Source organism: Dicentrarchus labrax, unplaced genomic scaffold, assembly GCF_905237075.1.
Source record: "Dicentrarchus labrax unplaced genomic scaffold, dlabrax2021, whole genome shotgun sequence".
NCBI classification, from domain to species: domain Eukaryota; kingdom Metazoa; phylum Chordata; class Actinopteri; family Moronidae; genus Dicentrarchus; species Dicentrarchus labrax.
This window is the reverse complement of record NW_026136721.1, coordinates 21,808,013-21,832,818: the sequence shown is the minus strand read 5'-3', so window position 1 is coordinate 21,832,818 and position 24,806 is coordinate 21,808,013. Positions and strand designations below refer to the sequence as shown.

General features: G+C 41.2%; 1 protein-coding gene across 33 annotated transcripts in view; it reads left to right on the top strand.

Moving 5' to 3' along the window:
* The first annotated feature begins 2,120 nt into the window (after positions 1 to 2,120).
* Positions 2,121 to 24,806, top strand: part of ptprdb (protein tyrosine phosphatase receptor type Db) — a 145,344-nt gene continuing 122,658 nt past the window's right edge. For 26 of the 33 annotated variants that reach the window (XM_051385252.1, XM_051385256.1, XM_051385239.1 and 23 more), the window contains exons 1-2: positions 2,121 to 2,236; positions 2,416 to 2,530. The gene's annotated coding sequence lies outside the window, so the exon portion shown is untranslated. Of the gene's footprint in view, positions 2,264 to 2,415; positions 2,531 to 24,806 lie in introns of all 33 variants that reach the window. The other 7 variants (XM_051385263.1, XM_051385262.1, XM_051385250.1 and 4 more) reach the window with 2 other exon arrangements.

The following is a 24,806-nucleotide window of genomic DNA, read 5'->3' as shown; positions in this document are numbered from 1 at the left end:
CCACATACATGTACATACGGATACACAGTTACACAAGTACAAAGCTGACGCACACACACACACACACACACACACACACACACACACACACACATTTCATCCCACATGCTCTGTAAATAGAGAGCAGGATGTTGCAGACATTTGGGTGCATGAACAAACAAGAGATGCTCCTAGAAAGAGAGAGAGAGAGAAGGGAAGGAGGGACGGATGAGAGAGAGGGGTAGAGAGACAGAGAGGATGAAGACAGAGTGAGGGAGAGGAAAGGAGAGCTAGGGGTAGGTGGACAGATGAAGTGGTGACTCAGGAATGAGATATGAAAAGAAAAGATTCAGCACTTGGAATTATTCTCTTCCTCCTCCTTCTTTCTCCTCTCTCATTCTCTCTGTGGACAGGAAACGTAGCATGAGACGGACACGGATCTCATTGTGAACTTTGCCCTTCCTCTACTCACTCCATCCATCTGTTCTTCTCTTTCTCTCTCTCTCTCTTTTTCTCTCTTTCTGTCCTTTCCTTCCTCTCTTTCCTCTCGCTCCTTTTCTTTGTGTCCTCCTTCAGGAGAGTGTCCAGAAGTCTGTCACTCTTACCTTGAGAGCAGCAGCAGCAGCAGCAGCAGCAGCAGCCACCAAGCTGTCAAGATTGTGGTTAATAAAAGAGAGGATATTCAGGAAATGGGACACAAAAAAAGTGAAATAATCCTAGTAAAATCAAACACTACAGTGGTTGGCACTGTTGCCACACACCTAAAAAAAAAAAATTTCTTTGAAAATGAAACATTACACCTACACAATCTTTTGTAGCTTTCATCTCCTGTTATCATTATTGTATTTCTGTAATGATGCTGTAATATCTGAGCAGAGTTCAAAGGTCTATTTGTGCCCAGTTAAGATGAAGTGAAGCCTGTGTGTCACCTGTGTGATTTAACCTTTTATGAAAATGTCAAGACATCCTACATATAAATGTAGACTGCAGTGCGAGTTCTGCCATAAAGGCTTCTCCTCACTGTATGAAAGCTTTGTTTGTGTAATTTGTTGAATTTATATACTGATATACTGTGTTTGACATATGGATGTAGTATCATGTTTGTTTGCTTGCTTTGCTTATTGTTTTCCCCAGTGGAAATTGTGTAGCCGAGGTGGTAAGCCTCCCAGATGTCGACTCATCTTGTCTCATAATCAATTTAGTCAGTAGATGATGGCCTAAACAATAGCCACGCATGGCACTGGCTGTGTGAAACACTGCCTCTGTTCTCTTTCTAAACAGGTTAAGGCTTTATTTCATAAATACTGACTAATTTTTAAGATGTTTGTAGGGGCTGTTTATTTTACAGTGTCTTTAAAATGGAACATTGTGATTCTGTATTCCTCTCTGTAAAAGGAGACAAAAAAAAATCAGCTGCTTTAAATTCAGCAAAACAGGGGAGGAATCTTGCATTTGTGGTTTTCACCAAATTAACGTGCGGGTTATAAATACTGCGAGTGCTGCAAATCTCTTGAGATGCCTCCACCACCTGAGGTAAGTCTGGCTGTGAGCCAAAAAGTCCCAGGTCATCTCTTGAAAGCATCTTTGAGGAGGCTACTGTACATTGAAGAGCATGAAAGCAGGGAGATGCAGTTTGAAGTTTATCATCCTGTCTCTCCCGCTCTCTCACATTTTTTTTCAAATTAAAATTATCTTTCGCTTGGTGACGTAATTAAGTAGCTAACAATATTATATTTATAAATAATATTTCTCTCTCTCTCTCTCTCTCTCTCTCTCTCTCTCTCTCTCTGTGTGTGTGTGTGGCAGGATCCACAGTCTTTCCTTGTGTCTTCTAGCCTCAGGGCAAGGCATGTTGACTGTACCACAATCATATTGTATTGTAACCCTAAACATGCACCTCAGGTGCCTTTGAGTGCCTGTAGAGTTGGGAAGGATTTATCAAGACTGATGCGTTCACGTGTTATATTGTCTTGTAATTATCCCTTGACCTAGTTGAATAACTTTTAAGTGGTGGTTTTGTTTAATTCAATTCTCTGAATCTGTCTCTCACCGCTGCACCTCTGATCTCTCTCTGTCTCTCTCTCTCTCTCTCTCTCTCTCTCTCTCTCCCTCTCCCTCTCTCTCTCTCCTCCGGAGCTTATCTCGGTGCGCATCGTCAGCATCAGTTTGAAGTCAAATCTGACAGCCGCTGCCTTGCCCGGTCCTTTTTTTTTCTGTCTCTCCCGCTCTCTGGTGGTCATCCCGTCTCGTTTAAGAGGTACAGACCCGGATTAGTCAGCTAAACGTGTGTAATTATTGATGTACTTTTTTGGGTGGGTGGGTGGGTGGCTGAGAAAGGGGGGTGGGGGGTTGACCTCGATTGCCGCCCGGGATGAGAGAGTCTGTAGCCTGGCGTGCTTTCCTTTCTATGTGGTCTTACCTTTTTCCTCTTTACAGTTCAGTCGGGACTGTGGGAGCGCGCGTCTGATCGCTGTCTTCAACTTGGGGTGAAGAAAGACAGAGGAAACTCCTCGGGATTCTCCGTACACCGAGCTCTGATCCGGATATTCTGGTGAGCACACTTTGGCCAAAATTGTTGCTTTATTTATTTATTTATTTAGTTTTACACCCTTTGCATTCTCCGGCAAACATTTGCAAGTGCTCTTTTCTGATTTGTTGTGCTGATTTAGGAACGGGCGCGTCTGAATATCCCTTGCACTTTTATCCTCTTTGAAATTATTGCCATGAAACACTGAAAGAAGCATTTCGATTGCTTGCTTTCAGGAGCTCGAAAAGACAGCGTGGCAGCATTAGCTTTCACATTTAAAAAAAAAAAATTTTACCCCATGGCAGCGAAGTTCTCGCTTATTATGCATGGGAATTAAACGTGGCCATTTGTGACAATTATCAGTCAGTATTCCTATCACGGAGGGAGAAGAGAGAGTAAAATACAGCCGGCGAGAGTGAAGGAGTGGGGGAGAGATTAGGTGAGAGGAGTGAGGAGTGCGAGAAGAAAGAAACATTTGAGGGATCCCTCAGGGAAGCGCTGCTTGCCTCCTTTTATGAGAGGGCTTTTATTAGTCTTTTATTTCTCTACAATGATGACATTGTCTGATATTGTTCTAAAGCCTCTACTTAATATGCTATTGTTGTCAGTGCCATTACTCCCCTTTATATATATGGATATAAATATATATATGTATAGTGACATCCTACAGTACTGCTGGCTGTGCTGTAGGCAGAAATCTATGGGGCCATTTGCTGCTTTTATTGTCCTGTTTATCAATTAAGCTTGTCTATAATGGAGATATCACACTTCCTCCAACATAAAACATTACTCTCCCACACACCATCCGTTAGCATCTCACCTCCCACATAGCCACACTTGCTGTCCACAGCCGATTATCTGGTTATGTGCCACCATTTGCACTAATAGAGAGTCCCACTTAATGTAATGACAACTCGATCTGTCAGCCCATGCACAACAGAGGGCCGCTTAAAGGCTCATAAGCGGTGTCATCAAGGGCAGATTGAGAAGCCGTAAGAGACACACAGGACATGACAAAGTGCCTGTGGAGGTTGTTTGAGTAGTTTGTGATGTGTTTTATTGTCCATGTACAGTAAAGGGCCGTTATTGTGAAGCATGTACCCAGGAATGTGTGTGTCTAAGTGACTGTGCGTGTGTGTGTCAGCTCTGCTCAGTCATGTGTATGCAAGGAAAGAATAAGTGAGCAAAAAGAAAAGAGGGACAGAGAGAGGGAGAGAGAGAGATTATGCTAACACAAAGTATTGGAGGAAGAGGAAAACCCATGTAAGCAGTTTTTCTTTTAGCTTATATATTTATATATTTAGCTGTCAGGGCCCTCACTGATACACAGTACAGTAGGTTCTTCTGGCTTTGACATGCTTGTCACAAGTGTGTGGTTTATATGAAAGAAGGCCACTGCTTATTTTAGCATAGCTGTACAACAGCAAGACAAACAAGAGGAGGCTAAGAAAATAGAGGATTGACCGAACAAGACCACCGACTTAAATGCAAGTGAAGGGGGCTTATAACGCAGATAACTTGAGAGGAGATTGCTGGACAGCAGTTGAGGGTTAACTGCCATGTCTCTCTGCTCAGTTATTTGCAGCTAAAAGCTAAGGTGAGAGTGCAGAAAGAAAGAAATGATCAAATTATGCGCTACCCCAGTGGGTGATGTTTAATAATCAGAATTTATTTTGTGTTTCTAGCTAAAGGTAAAAAGTAAAAACATATCATCCCTCCTCAATGTAGCTCCAGTACTCTCTTAAGATGAGTGTCAGTCTGGGATTCACACAAATGATTCAGTAGAGATTTTTAACCTCATCGTAGACACAGCCGGGCAATCATGCAATGAACCAATCATTTAAACCCTGGCGACCCCCATCAGTTTCTTGTCAGGTGAAAATGAGATGATGTATTCTCAGATGATGTGCTGACATGGCGTCGCTGATGGCAGTCAAGATGATGACAGTGTTCTGGTTTAATGATAGTTACAATGCCAATCTTTTGATTATCCCTGATAACTGATAATAAAGTAGGTAGTTAGGTGCATTACATCATGGTGTTCCAGTGCTGCAGTTACGCCAGAACAAGATCAAAAGGACTTGATTTCCCAGAATGCTCTTCACTCTAAGAGTTGTGTGACTTACATGGGAGCATAGGCAAACACCGGGTTAAAGGGCTTTTACAAGAAGCATGCAAGTCATCTTTGGACAGCATGAAAGAATGGATCTACTTGTATTTGTTGTTAAGATGGTGGGCTGGCAGCATCATCACAGTCTTAAGAACATGACAGTCCGTGCAAAATGGTAGCGGCACACAAAGCCAATCCTGATTTTTCCATGTGACAGATTGTGTTTGTGTTTTCTTTTTCTTTCCTCCGGTTGTTGTCTGTTCTATCAGATGCACACTTACTAAATCACATATAACAGGCACATACTAACTCAAATGTACTTATGCACATTATCTAATTTTTAACATGGACTAACATGACAAACAAAGCGTTCGGCACTTTTTCAAAAATAACCAAAACACATTGATGCGGGGCTGCAGTCTCACTTGCCTACACACTTAGGTAAAACCTTATTGTGTCTTGGACGTTTCCACCCATTCTTTCATACAGTACGTGGCCTTGGGCTTAAAAATATCTTGAGTACAAACACACAGGCGCGCACACAGTTTTAGCAGGGACAGCCCTGGTGTGTTGGCACAAAACCAGAGAGCTGGTGATAACGAGGTTGAAGTTAGTTAGGATTTTAGCTGCGCCTCAACCTCCTAACACCCTTTCTAAATCTGATTCATCCCAAAATGAGATGTTTTTCCAAGAGAGGGAGATGAAAACACTCTCTCTCCCTCTCTCTTTCTCTCTCCCTCCCTTCTTCCCTTGCCAAATACAGTTGAGCCCCCCCCCCTCTATTACTCCCATACTCTCACACACTATCTGTTTCACACCCCGTTCCTCCCTCCCGTTCTCTCACATCTCTCTCTTCTCTCCTCCCCTGGCACCTCGATGTGTTTCTCTTTAATTGAGATGCATTTCAATGTGGTGCAAATTAGCTTTCTACAGCTCCAGTCTAAACTTGCAACCTGTGTGTGAGTGTGTGTGCCCATGCATGTATGTGTGCATGTGTAATCTATATGTGCGTGTGTGTGTGTGTGAAAACAATTCCCACAGTTGAAAACGCTACCTTTTGTTTTCTCCAACGCGTCTTCTGGTGCCTCTTCTCTCCCACAAACTTACATTTTTAGTTCAGCATTAATATGTTCACTGGTTTGGACTCCTCTAGTTTGTGTCTCTCTTGGCTGGAGGAATTTACTTGGCCCTCTCTCTTTGGATTTGAATTCTGATCTGTGCCTCTGAGAGATGACAGTGCATGGCAGCTCATTAGGGAGAGGGCCGGAAATCAGGAGGGTCAGTGGGGTTTATAGAGAGATGTTTCAGTTATGCAATGCTTGTCTTCCTCAGCTGATCTGACCTGGTGCTGCTTTGCTAAAGGGAAATGCAGGCTGGTGATATTCTGTACACTGTGCAGGGTAAGGGCACAAGTGCAGGGGCACTACCAGAGGACTGGAAAGTACAGTTAAGTGCTTCTCTTAACGTGTTCTTTAGTTGACTGCTAAAGTATTAAAATCACGTTTACAAGAAAATCATTGCCAATTATCAAGTTTTCTCTTCTTTTGACAACCGAAGGGCTCTGAGGAAAAATCTAATAAACAAAACAAGACCATTTCTGTTCTATACAGAGGATCTTCAGTTCACTCTTTCTGACCTTTCTCTAATCTTTGCTCTTAACTTGTGAAATACCAGTTGTTTTAACTTTTCAGGCCCCTAAAAATTCTTCAAAGAAAACAATCTAAGATGATTATTACTAGGTTGAAGTTCCCACATGTGTAACCTGTGATACGGGGTTGCAAGTATATATAAATAGTGTATCTTTAGAGATGTTGACAAATACTGAATTAGAAGATGGAGTTACATTTGAAAGTGTGAAATTATTTCACATAGTGGCAGATACACTTCTCCAAACAAATATCTAGATGATAAATAAAGTCGAATATCTTTAAGCAGGTTTTTCCAAGTGGTCTCTGCTGTGCGCATGTCTCTGTGTGTATGCGTGTGCACGAGCAGTGTATGAGTGTGAACATGCCATGGTACACTTTGCACCCCACTGTGTGTGTGCGTGTGTATGCACACATGTATGTGAGAGAGCGAGAGGAGTCGTTAGGGAGAGTGATGCTGACAGTGGGGTGACCTTGGGGCTCCCAGTCTTCCTCCTGTCGATGAAGGGGATGACTTAGTGCCTCCCTCCCCACCCATGATGGCTCATTTATTATCATTAGGCACACAGTCAAAAGATGCTGCTCAGGCCCTCAAAACAGAGTCGTACATCTGTGGTTATGTGTGCTTGTCTGTGCATGTGTGTGAGTAGAGTGAGAGACAACAAGACAGAGACAGAAAAGAAAGTATTTTCTTTTACAATAAGTGCTGCACATCTGAGCATATGTGTCTGTCAGTCTGTGTTTGTCACAGGTGAACCTGCCTTTGTGTAAGCCTCTGAAGGTGTGTTTATCCATATCTTGACAGAAGACGCGCTGCCTGTCGGTCCACATCTGTCTGTGGGATGCGCCTCTCTGTCTGCTTACCATGCAGTATAAATAACGGTTCATGCCATAACCCTAACCTTACGTCACCTCAGCCAGCCAGTGAGCAACATCAGTGGTATATGGGTACATCAGGGCGCCCTCTGTGCTATCGTTTCTCAGCGTGATGGATGGAGACTTCTGCGAGCCAGTCAATACCCAATCTGAGCCCCACTGTCCTGATTTAAGATACAGCAGCACCCAGGTGACACACTCAGAAGCACGCCACTTTAATCACTCTGAGCATCAACTCTACACTGCCAAGATTGGTGTGTGGGTGGGTTATAGTGTGTGTGTGTGTGTGTGTGTGTGTGTGTGTGTGTGTGTGTGTGTGTGTGTGTGTGTGTGTGTGTGTGTGTGTTTTTGTGTTTTGTGTTTAGGTGTGTGTGTGTGTGTGTGTGTGTGTGTGTGTGTGTGTGTGTGTGTGTGTGTTTGTATTAGTATCTCACTCAGTCAAGCACTACTGTAATCACACAGCGATCGGCAAGTGCCTGCGCTTCTGACAGAGTTAACATTTCTTTAGAATGGAGAGGGAGTAACATAAATAACGTTTACAAGGGAGGATTTATGCTTTGTGTGGCCTGAGTGGTAACAGAAAACATACATGAAGAAGGAAGGTAGTAATATATAATATATATAATATAAATAATAAAATGTGTATGAAGCCTCATGTAAACTGAAAGTTCTCGTCTCTCCCACAAAACATGTTGGTTTTTTTTTAACTGCTTTGCCAAATGGAGGAAACGTAATTTCTGTGCCAAAGTTTTTCTAATCCGTGCAGTGTGACATTTTATATTAAATGACAGAAAGAAGGCCGGGGTGGATGATTGGGCATAGAAAGCACACTGGATTTTAAGACCAGAGAGTGGGATTTGTGTCCCATGTCCCACATGTTGTTATGTTTAGTCTGCTAGGCCATTTGATGATGGTTAGGGAATGATTGTGGTTAATTGTGGTATTTTTTAAATTTTTTTTTAATCAGTGCAATCCATCTTAAGTCAGCTTCAAGTCATCTTTTACTTTTTATACATTTAACAAAACCTTTAAAACAAATACTAACCTAAAACTTGTGTTTTACCTGCCAGGAACAGATGTACAGGGGGAATACATGAAATACATTTTACAGAAACATTCATTATGAACATTTTCCTTTAGCAGTTCTTTTGCTAAAAAACATAGTTCATGCAGCATTAGTTTTACAAACATATTTGCTAATGCAAATCAGTTGCATCTGAATGTAATTTTTTGTCAGACATGGTTGCATCTCCTGGGCAAACATGTCAAATAGGCAATAATTGTGCCTTATGCCCAGGGTGGAAAAGTGAGGATAATTAAAAAGGTGGGCAACCTATATTCAGAATCCTCAATGTGAACCATCTCCCTGCTGTTTCAGTTTATGAGTGTATCATGCTGGAGAAAACGCTTCAGTACTTGGGGTAATCAACAGAAGATTGTGTTTGTATGAGTGAGCGGTTGGATATCGCTACTTTATCAGAGAGTAATCTGTTTGCATTGGTTCAAATTGTTCCCTCCTGACATGTCATCATTCACATACATGCACGACACATACTTATTGTGTACACAAAAACACACTTGCACACGCACCCACATACTTCCACAGCCCCTCCCCTCCAGCCCCTCCGCTTTGGCTGTTAGTCTAATTTATGAGGTGCCGTTAATTTGGCCTAAACGCTCGTTGCGAGACCTCCCTCCTCTCTCATCCCTTCATCTCTGCATCCCTCCTTCTCATCCTCCCTCTCATCAGTCACTCAGCAGAGTAAATCAGAGGGGTGGTATTGCACAGCAGGCAATACATAGACTGGACACCTTGACTAATATACCGCTGTCCTTCTCCCTCCTTCCCCCTCTCCCTGTCTATCTAACTCTCTCTGCTCCCCCCTCTCCCCATCTCTCTTGCCCACCGTCTAAATCAAATTTGGCTCCTCTCCTCTGTTCCTCTTTTAGTTTTGCCTCTTCCTCATTTATATCTAGACTTCTTTTACCTCTGCTGTGCACTTTCTCTCCACCCCCAACCCCCCACTGTCTCCATACTTCTGTCCCACACCTCTCTTCCTCTGCTCTCCTTCTTCACTCCCTTACCTCAACTCGCCCCTCCTTGCCTCCTCCCCCCTTCTCCTGTTCTCATGTTAGGTATAAATTTAGAACAGAAAGCATGAGGGGATGCTTAATGTGTGTGTGTGTGTGTGTGTGTGTGTGTGTGTGTGTGTGTGTGTGTGTGTGTGTGTGTGTGTGTGTGAGTGAGAGAGAGAGTGAGAGAGAGAGAGAGAGAGAGAGAGAGAGAGAGAAAGAGAAACTACATGAAAGCTTCTCAGAGTCCCCATACAGCTCTCAGATGGGGCTGATTAAAAACCTAAAGCCTCAGTTTTCATCCACATTTAGGATTCACATAAAATCCGATATAGTACACACGCTCACACACACACTCAGTTATAAACACATACTCGTGCACACATGCATTAACACACACACACACACACACACACACACACACACACACACGTTTACCCCCTCATTATCTCATCTGTTATTTCTCTCTATTGCTCCCTACTTCTGTTCACTCTCTCTCTTAATCATAAACACACAATAGTGACTGTAAGGTGATTCTTTCCGATACACTGGAAGTGAACAGAAAACAGCATTGGGCATCCGAGATTCCCTCATCGCTTTACGCCACATTGTTCTCTCTAATTCCATATATGGCACACACTTGGGAGTAACCCTGCGCTGTACTCACCGTGCTGGACTGTCCAGCACACCTATACATCACTGTCCATCTCTCCAGCTCTCTCTGTGTCTCTTTTCCATCTCTCACCCCCCTCTCAATCGCTCTGGGTTTCATGTCTATTTATTTTCCTTCTTTTCCTTCTCATTTCTCATTTTTCACAGCTCTCTCATGCACACCCATCTCCCAGCCCCATCTTTGTCCTTTCTCCGCTCTCCTCTTCAAATTCCCACAGCACAAAGGGCTTAGCTACTTCTCAATAAATGTAACAACATCTAGCCTCCTGTCCTCATGCTATACCCATCTCTACCTCTTCCCTCCCTCCTCTTTCTGTCACTTGTGCCTCTCTCTTGTGCCAATGGGTTCCTTACTAGTGCACACTTACAGTCACAAGATAAAGCATGCTACCTCTGCCTTATCCCATGGAGTATTATATAAAGCCACTATGGTTATCATTAACCAAGAACACCTTAAAACACTCACTCTATATAAAGATGAGACCTTCTTTGGAGCAAAAAATTGACTTAATTAGAATAGAATAGAATATAACCAGCCACAAATGGGATTTTTAAGGATGATACCAATTTGAGAGTATATATATTGCTAATATCAATGTATTAGATAAATAAGTAACATGTTGACATAACCTACTTATTTTTTTACTGTTTACCTAACAATGACAATGTAATACACATTTATTGCAGTGGTGTGCAGGTTGACGCTATAAAAGATGTAACAGTAGCAGACAATTGTAGGGAATTAAAAGATTTGGCATCAAAACAAGACATCATTAAATACAGTAAAATGTAAAACAATTAAAGTGTTAAAGTACATTCAGGCTGCTCTCAATGAAAAAGAAGCACAGCATAGGTGGTGGTGTTGGAATAAGATTATGGTATAATTAACTAACTAACATTAACCATAATTCTAATTTTTTGTTATATTGCTTAGAAAAACACATTGCTGAATGAAATTGTAAATATAATACTGTAGCTTTGATTTAAAACACCAGGACAACTAAACCTGAATTATGTAAAAATTAGGGCTGCAAAAATTAACCAATTATTACTCTTCTACCATTTCAATGACTTTGTATTGCTGGTTGGACAAAACAAAACAGTTAAAGACATCATCTTGGATGCTGGGAAACTGTCATTGACATTTTATAGATTGGTTATTCATTAATTGAGAAAATAATTGGCAGATTAATTGATAGTTGCAGCCCTAAAAAAGCAAGGGTTACATATACACTAAAACATAACCAAGAAAAAATTCTAATGAACTGTGTTTTTGCATATCTGATATAGCCATGATGTGGCTTTATAGTAATAACATAGCAACAAAAATAAAATAAGACAGAATAGAATAGTAGTTTTGGAGGCTTTATACTGTATATAGATCTGAAAAAGTAACCTGTGACTTTCAGTGGGAGCTCTTTATTGTTAGATATATATATTGCATACTCACCCATACAACTGACTTGCGGAATTTAATTCACGAGTAAATACATTCAGGTCATGTTCTTTGGGATCAGCAGTATAAATCAGGAGTTATCAGCTTCTGGCAGTGCTGGAAGCCAGCTCACACACTCAGGTAAGTGCAGGATGATAAATTATTATTATATAAAAAAGATATTTAGCTCTTGATCGTAACTTGATTTTTGTGGATCACTGGACACATTGATTATTTCACAATTGAAAAGCATTCAACACATTATATACACCTTATAGACTTGTTAATATATGGATTTACGCTTTGTGAAAAGCACATCCTTTATTTAACAACTCCCCACCCACCCGGGTTCAACACTTTCAACTTAAATAATAATGAAATTCAATGACAGACATGGAACTCGCAAATCAAGTATGAATTGGGTGCATTTTCTTGTGTGAATCCATTATGTGGCTGTATCCCTGTGAGATCTCTGGGAGGCAGGCCAAGTGTCTCTGGCTGAGCCATCTCCATTCGCTGTGTGTCTGTTCAGTCAGCCACACAGAAGACAGATAGAACCACCAGTCTGCTCACCCCTCCAGTCGCACCAATGTAATCAGACCTCAGCAGCCATAAACCACCGGCTATGGACACTCTGCCCAGCCCGCTGTCACACACACACATACACAAACACACCCACACACTGAAACACAATCCCAAGTACACAGATACAGACAAATTAATGCAAGTGTAGACTCATGCACAAGCTACTGATTTACGTGCACGAGGGTAGACACAAGCTGCAAAAACACAAATATGAAAAATAGCGCTGTTGCTTTGGCTCACACATGCACAGATATCTGTACACGTTGACACATATATGCAGACACACGGAGCTTAAAGAGTTCTTAAGGGTGGTCCTCCATAAGTTAAGGCTTTCTTCCCAAGGAGCCTGGCCCAACATGTCCCACTCTGCTGGGGCAGAAAGGATGTCTTCTGGCCCAGAGGGAATCTTCATCATGTTACTCATGCTGCCACCATTATGTGTGAGTGTGTGTGTGTGTGTGTGTGTGTCTGTGTGTGTGTGAGTGTGTGTGTGTGTGTGTGTGTGTGTGTGTGCATAGATGGACTACGGTCTACTTTGTGTGTGTGTGTGTGTGTGAGTTATGTGAAAGCTTGTGTCTTTATCTCCCTCCCTCACTGTCTCTTCCCTTCCATCACTCTTTTAGCACCTCCATCAGTGTCTGTTTCACCCCTCACCACCGCCTGCGTCTCAGGCCATTTTGTGTCTGTTTGTCTTTTTGTTATCGTGTATCTTTTGTTCTCCTCCTCGACAAACTAACACTCAATGTTTCCCGTCTCCCTGTCTTTCTTCAGACTCTCTCTCTCCAGCTTTGTGATGTGAACGATGGTGGATGACTGTGCTTTAGGAGATTTACTGCTGGATCCCGTCTCTGTCAGGTGTGGAGACGAAAGGAAAGCGATGAAGGGGTGGGGGGGAAGCAGATGGAAGATAGAGCAGTACACAGGAAGATGACGAAGAGAGAGGGGGAGGAAATGGAATCAGAGGATGAGGGCAAAGAAAGGGATGAGGAAGAGAAGAGTATGCAGGGTAGCATAGAATGAGATAGAATAAGAAAAATGTGAACAGAGTATAGAAGAGAAAGATAGGCTTCACAATGTTTTTTAAAACGGTCTCTGAATATAGTTTGACAGAATGGCTCTATGCTCGGTTATTACACAGCCTTCCTTCTCTCTTACTTTCCCTCCTTTGCTCAGTTTCTCACCTAAACAACAACCAAACATACAAGGAAACACAAACTCACCGTTACAGACACAAACAAATGAATTAATGCCAGCCATTCACACAAACCAGAAATCAATTTAAAAAATCAGTTTAAAACCAGCTCTCTAGCTCTTTTAAGGGTTAAGCGCAGTAGGCCTTGTGAGAGGTTAGGGTTAAAGGGTCATTGTGAGTGTGTTTAACCCACTAATAGACCATTCACACAACTTAATGGCCCCCAAGTGGAGACACACATACATTTTCGAAGACCTGGCTGTCTGCCTTAGAACATAGCAGAACATATATTCACAGATGCACACAAACACACATTACTCTTACTATGCTTGTGAGGACCACACATTTATTGCTGTTTAAATTCTAACATTATAATACACCTTATACACTGATCAGCCATAACATTATGACCACCGACAGGTGGAGTGAATAACTGTAATTGACATTGATTATCTGGTTATCATGTCACCTGTCATTGGGTGGGATATATTAGGCAGCAAGTGAACATTTTTTCCTCAAGTTGATGTGTTAGAAGCATGAAAAATGGGCAGCGAGGATTTGAGTGACTTTGACAAGAGCCAAATTGTGATGGCATCTCCAAAACTGTATCTCTTGTGGGGTGTTCCTATCAAGTGGTCCAAGGAAGGAAAAGTGGTGAAGCAGCAACAGGGTCATGGGTGGCCAAGGCTCACTGATGTGGGGAGTAAAGGCTGGCCCATGTGTTCTGATCAAACAGACAAGCTACTGTAGCTCAAACTGCTGAAAAAGCTAATGCTAGTTCTGATAGAAAGGTGTCAGAACACACAGTGCATCGCAGTTTGCTGTGTATGGGGCTGCATAACATTATGACCACCAGGGTGCCCAGGTGGTCATAATGTTATGGCTGATCGGTTTATACTCAACAGTGAGAGGACTTTTGAGGGGTTTGGTCCATTTGATCTATTTACTCTAATGGAACCAAATTATTAAAAAACTGAATCATCCACATGTAATTTGTACTGTACATCACATTGAATTTCATGATTCACTTTCACTCTGGGATACACTACTGTATGTGAAGTCATTGTAGGTGTAGATAACTAGCCTTAACATTACTAGCACACATTATTAGAAGTCAGGCATGTATTTATTCATCCACTGTACAGTGGATGGTTACATGGTCAACTAAACTAACTAACTAAAAATTTACTTGATAGTATCTGGTAGTATCTCAAATACAAATTCCACAGTAAATGCTCCACAGTAATTCAATGAAACATCCTGTAATTATACTTTCAGTTGTTGTTTCAGGTACAGATTTAAGTGCATGAATGTCTATTAGCTGTGTTATCAAGGAACTGCTTAGAAAGCGCAAAACACTCCTTATCTTGCAAGGGCAAAAATAGCCCTTCATCAAAACAACACAGGGGGCTGCACTGGTGTGGGCGTGTGGCTACAGGTACTGGTGAGAAGATGAGATACAAACCAAGAAGTCCAGATTGGAGCCCTTCATATTACAAGACACTGCACAGCAGTTTATTCTCCTTTGAGGAAGGATTTCACAAATCTTATCACATCAGCAGTAATTGCTCCTTCATCTAGATGCTTCTGAGACAGTAGAATTAGCACATTGTTACATAGCAGAAGGCTGTAGATTTACCGACCATACAGAAAAACACTTACATTAACCACAGAACCGAATCATTGATCCATAAGAAACATAGAGATGACTTAAGTGCCTGCATCTGTGGTAGTACTTGTCTTTTGCAAAGTGAGTTTTAAAGTATTAAAATGTGATCACACCAGGTTGCATTTATTGTCAGGCTTGTGCACTCCATGACTGGTGGTCAGGTTCACACTATGTTAGTCTGTCAGTGACAGCAATGCTGGCAGCGATGTCGGCACAATCTGGACACCTCATGTCATCAAAACATGGCTCATCTTCAGAATGATGCTGCTTACAATTAACACTATTTTCCAATAAAGAGTATGAGAATGATAAATTTACCACACTTTAAAAATTAAATATTACTCACATTAAGTCCGACCCCAAGCCTGACATCTTCATCAGATAAAGCTGAATCCAGCACAGTTCTTAAGACAAGAACAAACTGTCTACCTCTATTGGCTTTTAAAAGTTAATTTGCATTTTGACATTGACAAGGTCTAATGTGTAGGATATAGTGGCATCTAGCGGTGTATTTGCAGTTCATAACTCTCACACTCCTACCTAGTGCCAGTGTTTGGTTTATCTCTTCTGGGCTACTGTAGAAACATGGTGGTTCAACATGGTGGACTCCATAGAAGCCGACCTGCAGAGTCTGTAGATATAAACCGCTCATTCTAAGGTACCAAATACACAACAGTTTTCATTTTAAGGTGATTTTACACTGATTAAAACATAGTTATGCATATTTTATTCCCTTTTTGCCAGTATATCTTACTGAATGTTACAAGCTGGACCTTTTAAACGATTTGATTTTATTTCATTGTACTGTGTCCCCACTGCAATAAACAGCATACATGTATTTCACAAGTAAATAAAAAATGGCATGGCTTCCAATGACTCACGTTTTAACACAGAGATGATCAACACACACACAACATGGTAAACGTGTGTGCATGCATGAATGACTGCATTATGTGCTTAGCAGAAAACTTGAAAAAAAACACAAAAAGGGAGATTCGTTGAGAGAGAGAGCAGAACCAGAAATGGTTTGAGGCACCCATCTGTCAGAAAAAGAGAAGAGACGGGCTCAGAGACAGACAGAGACGGGGGGGGGTGACAAACTGCAAACAGCATGTGGATGTACAGACACGGGCTGTGAGACAGACAAAAAAAGATGGGGGGGGGGCGACAGAGACAGGGAGGAAACAGAGACAGGAAGAGGGAGTGAAAGACAGGCAGCCTGAGAGAATGACAGAGTGCAGTCCTGTGAGGGAGAGTGTGTGGGTGAATGTGAGAGCAGCGCTAGCTAACTCGTCTGTCAATCTGAATCTCTGATTGACACCTTGGGGTCCAGTGCTCCTCTCTTAGCCCGCTGGTTCTTCCTGTCAGGATGTAGGGCATGGGGTCACACACACGCGCTCACATAACACACACCCAAACATACATGTGAGCTTTGTCACACACGCACACATCCTTAAATGATAGAAAATATGATGTAATTGTGCATGGTTTCTCTTTGTAGCTGTCTACTTAAACACACACACGCACACACTAACAGCAGACACACACATGCAGACGGGGTCTAGCAGAGGTGAGGTCTCCCGTGGGTTCCACTCTTGCTGACTGGACCTTAACCTTTGACATATGACCTTTGACCCTTACACTGTCAGCAATATATCTTTTCACTGGACCCATCTTTCTCATCAGATTGTTTGTGTGTGTCTGGATGTATGTGTATATTTATATTAGAGGTGGAATGGTTCACAAAATTTACGGTTGGGATCTTGCTTTTCATTTATTTGGCAAAAAAATAAAAAGTTAACAACTATTTGCGTTAAATAACCAGTGGGTAGGATTTAGTGCCTCTGTGGAAGAGGACCCGCTCACTCTTTAGCTAAAAATGGTTCATTCTAAGGTAAAAAAAACAGAACAATTTATATTTTGAGGTGATTATACACTAATTAAAACATACATCTGAATATTATATTCCATTTCTGCCAATAGATCCTCCAAAATGTTACACAGTGGACATTTAACAAAATTCTGGCTAATAACATAAAGAACATAAAGACTTCACACACACACACATCATTGTCATAACTTAATTAAAATAATAGATTTTTAAGTTAGTGCAAACAAAAAATGCTGCTTTGTTATTTTTATATTTCAAAAATTGGCATAATTTTGCCTGATGAAGGTCTAGGACTGAAACATTGTTAATAAATGTTTGTATTGCAAGTTGGACAGTGTGTGGGAATTTATCTTTTCTATTTTTGGATACTCAACGCACTCCTACGCACCTGCTTCATGAAGTAGATGTGCATAATGATTGTGTCTATATAAAAATGATTAATAATCATATGCTGAAATCCGCCATCCTTCACAATTGCCCCAGTAGTTTCAACTAGGAGATGAGCGGCGAGTTTGCTACGTGCTACGAGCTTTTGTCGCCTTAACGTACAAAATAAACTCACCGAATGTCAAGAAAGGAAAAGAAAAACATCTTTTTTCCTCATTAAAGAAAAAAATATATAACCGCAAAGTTTCTCTCTTATACGGAACTAAGACCTTGTTTAACAATCTTAAAACACAAGTTGCCAAACCACTGTTCCAGCAATCACCAACTCTGGTGCATAACCATCTCTACGCCCTGTCGCTGCCTTTCTGATGCCCAACCTCCGTTGCTCCTCTACCCGTTCACGACTCTCCTGTCCCAGCCCGAGTTTTTGTTTATAATCTCTGCGAATCACCTTGTGACTGTTTTACCTGTTGTTAAACTAGTTGAAATAAGCCCTTAATACACTGCAGTTAGAGTGAAAATACACTAGCTCTACAGCTGTTTTTCCTCTCACTCGTTCTTTGGCTCAGTGTGTGTATTGCGCCACTGAGCGACTGTGACTAAGTGGCTCTCATTCTTCAGAGGCAGACCATTAAATTAGCAAAATAAAATGAAAATAATCAGCCCAAAAAAAAAAAAAAACTATATTCATCCAGTCGCCCTACCCTACTGTAAATCCTCCCAGTTCTTTAGTTATGGATTGTGCCTTGTCTGAATCTGTTTGAACACTGCGGGGAGAAGGAGTTGCTCTTTCCTCTCACCTCTTGGTGCTGTGAATGGACACACCGGGGTGATGTGGACACAGTATTACCGCTGGTATAAGCCACACGTGATGCACAGTATTTGCTCACAGTCGCTATTTTATCTACCGCTTTTTTTCCATCATTGTTGTTGGTAACATCTGTAATGCTTCCATACAGTGTGCTCCCCCAGGCGATAGCCAAGGCATGATGTTTTCAGGTTGTCTGTCTGTCCATCCCATTCTTTTGAATGTGATATCTCAGGAACGCCTGGAAGATATTTCTTTAAACTTTTCACAAATGTCCCCTTGGACTCAAAGATGAACTTATTAGAATTTGGTGGTCAAAGGTCAAGCTCAGTGTGACATCACAAAACAGTTTTTTTTGCTAAAACTCAAGAACTGATTTCACAATTAGTTGGACAATGAATTGGTGACACTTTTGAAAGGTTGAGGGTCACTGTGAGTTCAAAATTACCTTGACAAATATTTGGCCATAACTCCAAAAATCCAAAAGGTCAAAGGTCCACTTCACTGTGATATCATAATGTTCTAGAAAAACACTTTTGCAGCTGTTATTCAACACCATAACTCAGGAACAGAAGGAGGGATTCTGACCATATTTCACAGTTGGTCGGACACTGAATTGGAAACACTTTTGACTTAAAAATCAACGGTCATTGCGACCGACTAGATTTTTAGCCGAACACACAATGAGTCAAAAAATAACTACACAGTCCTGACTTTCATCTTTCCATCTCATCCTTTCTGCCATTCACTTCCTACCACATTCTGAATTTTAAGTGTCTGATTCTCTGTATATTATACATGTATTTTTTTCTAAATATCTTTTTAACAGAAACAAACACACAGTCCATGGTGCAAAACCATACATCAGTGGGTCCCAACCTTTTTCCTTAAGGGACCTCTTTTCTATCATTGAGTAAATTGACGACCCCTGACCAAGTTAAATATTTAATTTCATATTATATTCAATACATAACAATAACAGTACATAACAACTGATAAACTGTACAATTAACCTAAATAGTGAACACAATAGCTGCAGGAAGTCTGTGTAAAATGAGCAATTTGGACCCCCGGGTTTGGAACCAGTTAATTCTGCAATTGCTGTATATTTGAAACTCATTCTTCATGTCCTTGCAGGAACACTGTAGGTGACTTTTTTTTGTATATGTCTTTGTCACAGTGTGAAAGTCAATTGAAAACTTTCTTTTATGCATGCATAAAAACATCTATTGAAAGACGTGATCAAACCAAAGGGCAAATTTGTGCATATAATGAGAGATGGAATTTTTTTGCATAATGTACTGCTATAAATTTCAAAAAGAATTTATATTCATGATTACTTTAACAATGTTAAATGTGAGTTTGAATAAGCTCTGAAGATGTTTTCTTTTAAAACCTGATCTTGGATACATTTTACCATTAATATTGACCTTCCCAAAATTCAACAACAAAAGATTGTCCCAAATTCAGCTTTGATGACAGTTGAAATTATACATATTACACTTTTTTTTCCAATGCAGCTTAACACCTGCAGCGGTGTGAACATGACTGATCTTGCCAAGCAGATTTCATTAACGGAAGGAGATGTTGTGTGTTCCTACATCACATGTTATATCGGTGTAGCTCTCATTTCTTTTAAAAATATCACATGTACATGCACACACACATTCACACTAATGAGAGGAAGTGTCCATCTGGCGGTCTGTATGTGTGTGTGTGTGTGTGTGTGTATTAAGTTTGTATGTGAGTGCATGTGTGTGCACCAGTAGGGGTTTGTGACTAATGGGGTCATTATTGATGCTGAGTCAGGATTACCGCTGATTGCAGTGGTTGGATACCGACCTAACGAGTGCAGAAATACACACACACACCGCATATGCATGCACATACATGTATATACACACGCTCTGTTTCTCTCTCTTTCTTTTTCTCTCTCCCTCACGCACACACACACACACACACACACACACACACACACACACACACACACACACACACATTTTCATTTCTTTCAGGCTCTCGTAGGTACACTTATGCACATAAACCTTCCACCTCAGCTAATAAACTTACTCACCCAGACATCTCTCTCTCAACCTCTCTAGACCAGCTCTTGCACACACACACACACACACACACACACACACACACACACACACACACACACACACACACTAGACTCTGTGCTCTATATAACCAGACAGGTGTCAGGTGTTGGGTTGAGTAACCAGCCACCTCCTTATTGTTGACAGTGCTACAAATTATCTTCACACAGATACACATGTACACACATAAGGAGTACACACACTAGTAGATACATTCACATTAACATACAGTATACAGTGCACATTCACAAGAGAGACGTATTAGTTTGCAAACAGCTGTGAAACAAATCTAAGACACTGGCTCAAACTATGATACACGTACCACAAGTGGTATGCAAGCTCCCTCTAGTGGTACGCGGAGGATTCTCTGCAATATTTTTAAACATCGAAGTAAATTAATTAAAAGACATAAAATACTATAAATATACTACAAAATTTGGAATGAAAACACGTACATTATAAGACCGTTATAATTTTAAATAAGTTATGTATTTCCTGTAATATTTTGTTCATTATCAGCCTGTTACGTAGTCACGTTGATGCACGTAGCGTGCACATACGTCCATTATTAGTTACGAGGTAAAATGTGATGGCAAGATACTGTAGTAAGGTAAAGGTAAAATTAATGGTTCAAAAACACTGCAATCATGGCTCCAAATGGGAACTATTAGAAAGAAAACCGTGGATCAGCTTGTACCGCTTTTCCACCAAATTAGCTCTAGTTCTTAAACTGGTTCCATTCAGGATTCAACAAGAGTTAATAAATAATAATCTTAATAGGAATAAACTCGCCCTCTGCGTGAATCGTCTGTAGCTGAATAGGGTCGGCCTACGCTAGTGTATTTTAACGTCGGTCGTAATGGTCGTACATGGAGAGCCTAATATTTTCTGAGGTTGTACGCGTTTGAGAAACACTTCTAAATGTCTAAGAAATACAGTAGGTGTAAAAGACATGACAAAGACGTGGGGTAGGAAAATGTGAACGAGAATAAAACAGGTAAACTGTGATTACTCTAGCATCATCAGGTTAAAGTCTGTGCATCAAAATATCTCAACATCTAGATCGACTAGCACATACCTCTACGGACATTCATGGTTACCAGATGATGTCTTCTAACGCCTAGTCCCCAGTGTCAGCAATAGGTTGACGTTTGTACTTCGCAGTAGGCCTGGGGCATTATGCTGCCAATTCAATACAATCCCGATACTTGGGGTTGTTGATATGTATTGTGATTCTCATTTAGCTTTCTTAACACTTTTTGACTGACTTTTGCTGTTCCTGCTCATCAAGCTAGTGCTATAAGCATAATAAATAGAACTGAAAACAGAAATTCATATACAGCATATATATATATATGCACTCTCAGAGTAGCAGATTGAGTTAGCCATGTGACGTTGGCAGCTATTAGTTTGTTTCCATAGAGAACAGGAATTAACTCCCTGTAGGTATGAGCACACAAGTTTTTTATGTTAAGTATGTAAAGTAAATTGGATCATTTGTTAAGATAATATTACAGCGGCCGTGATGCAAATTTCCCTGTTAATGGTAATTCACATTATGTGTTAGCATCAAGTTAACAGACTAAGTGCTAGATATGTATATATTAAAATCGATGCAGGAATCAAAAACTCATTTAGTTTAATAGATTTTTGTGGTCAATCTGTGGGGTCCGCAGTGTGTATTTGTGTGTAAAGTATGGGTTTGTGCCTGTCTGTCCTCTCAAACACAGACTAAATGATCACCCTGCCTCAGCATCATGAATAAACAAGCATTAACATCATGATCAGTCCCAACATTCAACGCTTCAATTAGACATTTGCCTCTGTGTTTGTGCACACATGTGGTTGCACCTGGTGTGTGTGTCACCTCATTAAGTCCCTCCAAGGGGGTTGCCCTCTCCAACACATCAGTATCTTCTTGATCCCTGAACAGATTAATTTAACTATTCGTAGTTCAATATGTTTTAGAGTAAAGCATGTGATGGAATAATGGTAAAGACTGGAGCAGCATGTGAGTGTTTGTAATTATAAAATGCTCAGCTCTGGCAGTGTTATAATATGACTTTTTGTTTATTCAGCTGTGCACCATCTTTTGTGTGTGTGTCTGTTAGTGCATTTCCTGTTGTTTGAATGTGCTTCCAGGAGTGATACTCTTTAGCGCATGAATTACACACTCAGAAATGTTTATCCTCAATGACAACTCAGCAGCGTAGCCCCAGGTTTTAATCAAAGCATGAGTGGTATGTCGCATGTGTGTATGCCTGTGTGTGTGTGTGTGTGTGTGTACGTGCGTGCGTGCGTGCGTGTTTCCAGCTTTATGTGTGATGTGACACTTTTCATTGTTCCTGAAAGCCACTGTAGTTTCTAAATCAAGTCTTTTATGAGGTTCTGCTGCTCTGGGCAGACCATTAACATTTCATGTCACCCTGGCTCAGTCTCTGTCTTACTCCTATGGGCATTAAGCAGAAATTCCCTCTTTGAATAATCCCTGCCACAGTCTGAGAAAGCAAACCACAGTGACCAGGCTTTGTTTATTGCAGTTTTTTTGAGGTTTTTTTTTTATTATTATTTAAAAAGTTTAAAAAGTTGACAAACAGCTGTTAACCTTGACCCTGAGCCCAACCCTGTGCACATAAACTTTGCATTATAATTTAAAACTTAATTTCTGACAAAGTGATTTTCATAATGCCTGTGGAGGAACAGGTTTTTTAAAATCAGAGTAGAGCCGTAAGGGGAAATTTCTCTCTTAAGTTTCATCATCACGCCAGACTTTATTGTCTCTTTCTCTCACTATGTCCTCACTCTCTTAACATTCACCACTCACTTGTCAGCTCTGAAATGCAGCTTGCCTTAAGTATCGGGATTCGGCGTGTAAGCTCATCTCATTATCCCCGTTTGTGTGTGGATGCGTGTGTGTGTGTGCGCGCTTCATGTATGAGTGCATAACTGACTGTGAGAGTGTGAGTGAGTGATGGGTGTGTAAGCCCCCCTCTCTTGCGCTCTGTTTGAAATAAAGCGACAGATAATCGCAGGGCTCTGGCGAAGCGAGCTCATCTGAGCGCCAATCGATAAGGGTGCCATAGCTTCAAAGCAACCCTTCAAAGAGGAGAGAAATAGCCATATGCTCTACGTGCTCTGTTGTGTGTGCGTGCGTGCGTGCGTGCGTGCGTGCGTGCGTGCGTGCAAGTGTGTATGAGAGACAGAGGGAGGCCGATAGAGCCAGAGCAAATATGTGTGTGGAGAGAGAGAGAGAGAGAGAGAGAGAGAGAGAGAGAGAGATATTGGGAGTGAGAGAACAAAAGGAGGAGAGAGACAGAGTCAGGGAGTCTCTTTCTGTGCAGATGAAAACTGTTTTCATTTGGTAGCAAACATTATCATATCACAGTTGACATGTGAAGTGCTTGTGATGCAACTGATGTCGCTATTTAAATTGGACAAAATCATTGTTTCGTTATCTGGTAATCTCCTGATATTATGGTTCTGTCATCTTTTATTCAGCAAACCGGCAGCAGCTGTGGCCTTTGTTGAGAAAATGGGCTGGGAGGAGAGACAAACACACACACTCTGCCTCACGCACACATGCACTGAGATACAGTTTAAAGACCGGGAGATGCGCGTGTGTGTGTGAGTGAAGCAGAGAATAAACTATACAGTGTACCGAGAGACTGTGGGAACTGGATGCATGCAGGAAGGAAGAGTGCAAGGACGAGAGAATGACAGAGTGAGAAAGGGAGAAGGAGGTGTGCAAAGATGTGTTTGTATGTGAGACTAAAAGGGGGAAAGAGGGAGAGAGATCCCCTAGCCATGCTGTCTTTAGCAGTGCCATCTCACCTTCCTCAAAGTGAAAATGAGAATATATTTTTGACTCGTCGGTGTTAAAAAAAAAAAAAATTGTCTGGAAGTTTGTGCGCAAGTCTGTTGGTGAGTGTGATGGAATATGTGTTTTTTCTCTCTGCACAGCAAACATGTGTAATTGTGCGTCTGCGTGTGCATGTTGAGAGAGGAGTGTGTATACTAGTGTGTTTGTGTGTCAGCATATCTAATTAGCTGAGACAAGCAGGTGTAAAACAGTAATTAATGACACAACTGACTGACTTCATTATCTCCACATGAGCTTCTTGTGCTGGCTGAACAAACACACACACATGCAAACATACTTTACATTCGGAAAACGTTACAACATGAGTCTGTATGTATCTGTGTGTGTGTGCGTGAGGATGAGATGGAGTGTGTTTTACATGCTTTACTACAAAATAGTAGAGCAGTGGCGTGTAGAGTAAGTGGACACAATCATCACACACGTCGCTGTTCGGCCACTCAAACACTCATTTAGTTTGCAAATGGACTCATTACTAATGAATCACAAGCTGCTTTAGAGCAGGCTGAGCACACAGTAATGGTTTGGCCATCCTCCAGAATACAGACACTACAACATTCACACACACACACACACACACACACACACACACACACACACACACACACACTCACATTGACAGAGATTGAGAGCGAGTGTCCAAAAGCCCCAATTACCTTCACATCCAATGTAAGAGAACAAGCTAGAAAGCTAATTACAAGTCCCACACATGTAGATGGGAAGCACACTCACACACACACACACACACACACACACACACACATAGCAGATGCTATGTCACCAAGAAATAGCTTTTTTTGTTTTTGCGATTGTTAGTGTTTACAACAAGCTCGTTATGGGAAATATGGCTGTGTCGTGGTATTATTACCATAAGTCATGATTACAACCTCTGAGCCCAACGATCCTTATTGAATCATCAATAAGACTGTGTAATTGAGTAATTCCAGTTTTAGCCAGATTGATTTACACTTCAGTAC